This window comes from Otolemur garnettii, unplaced genomic scaffold (assembly GCF_000181295.1).
Source record: "Otolemur garnettii isolate 467f Iridium unplaced genomic scaffold, OtoGar3 scaffold00009, whole genome shotgun sequence".
NCBI classification, from domain to species: domain Eukaryota; kingdom Metazoa; phylum Chordata; class Mammalia; order Primates; family Galagidae; genus Otolemur; species Otolemur garnettii.
Window position 1 is genome coordinate 5795585 of NW_003852404.1, and position 983 is coordinate 5796567.

Here is a 983-nt window from a genome sequence, read left to right on the forward strand (position 1 = left end):
GTGCCCTCGCAGGGCGGTGTGGCATCTTGGCCCTCCGCCAATGCCATCCTCACAAAGGTGCTGGCTGCCCAGAGCCACAGAGGTAGCCAGACCTGCCAGGCTCTTTTTCATTAGTTTCACAGTTTCACTTTGTTCTCATGTTCGTTGTGGGAATTTTATAAGTGTAAAGAAGCAGGGAAGAAACTCCCCCCACGTCCCACACTCCGAGAACGCCTCTATGAACATGTCCTCTATCTTTCTATCATTGGGAATGAGACCCACTAAAGATCTGGAGTGGCATCCTGTGTGAACAGTTTTTCAGAAAGCCCTGGGGTTTCCATGTCAGCTGTTCTTTGCAGAAGCCTTGGTGGAAGCTCTGGTGCTAAGACAGCCTTTGTCAACCTGGTTCTTACCTCCGTCATTTGGACAGTCAAGTGCTAACACTATTCACCTCTCCACCAACTCTTTACTGCTCCCACCCAGCATTTTCTTTTTTTTTTTTGAGATAGAGTCTCACTATGTTGAGTGGAGTAGAGTGCTATGGCATCACAGCTCATAGCAACCTCAAACTCTTGGGCTTAAGCGATTCTCTTGCCTCAGCCTCCCATGTAGCGGGACTATAGGCGCCCATCACAACATCTGGCTATTTTTTTGTTGTAGGCAGGCCTGGGCCAGGTTTGAACCCCTCAGCCTCAGTGTATGTGTCCTATCCATTGAGCTATGGGCACCGAGCCTTAGCCTGGACATTTAACCACTGTCATTCCTGAGCACAAACCTTGATTTCTTCCCAGAAAATTAGTCCTGACTGAGATTGGGTAGCCTGTCTCAGAGATTGTGTTCCTAGTGCTGTAGCTGTGTCAGTGTGACTATGAAAGCCAGAGCTAGTGAGTGGAGGAGACAGTGGGTTGGGGAAGAAGGGGGTTCCTCTGGGTTCAAGCTTTGCTTCAGCCCTGAGCTGATGGCAGTACCCTGGTCTGCAGCAGAGCAGAGCCAGAGCCCCTGTC

General features: G+C 50.2%; 1 protein-coding gene across 1 annotated transcript in view; it reads left to right on the forward strand.

Moving 5' to 3' along the window:
- LOC105886422 (E3 ubiquitin-protein ligase UBR4-like) overlaps window positions 1-983 on the forward strand; it is an 18976-nt gene that overhangs the window by 16667 nt on the left and 1326 nt on the right. The gene's annotated exons all lie outside the window — the stretch shown is intronic.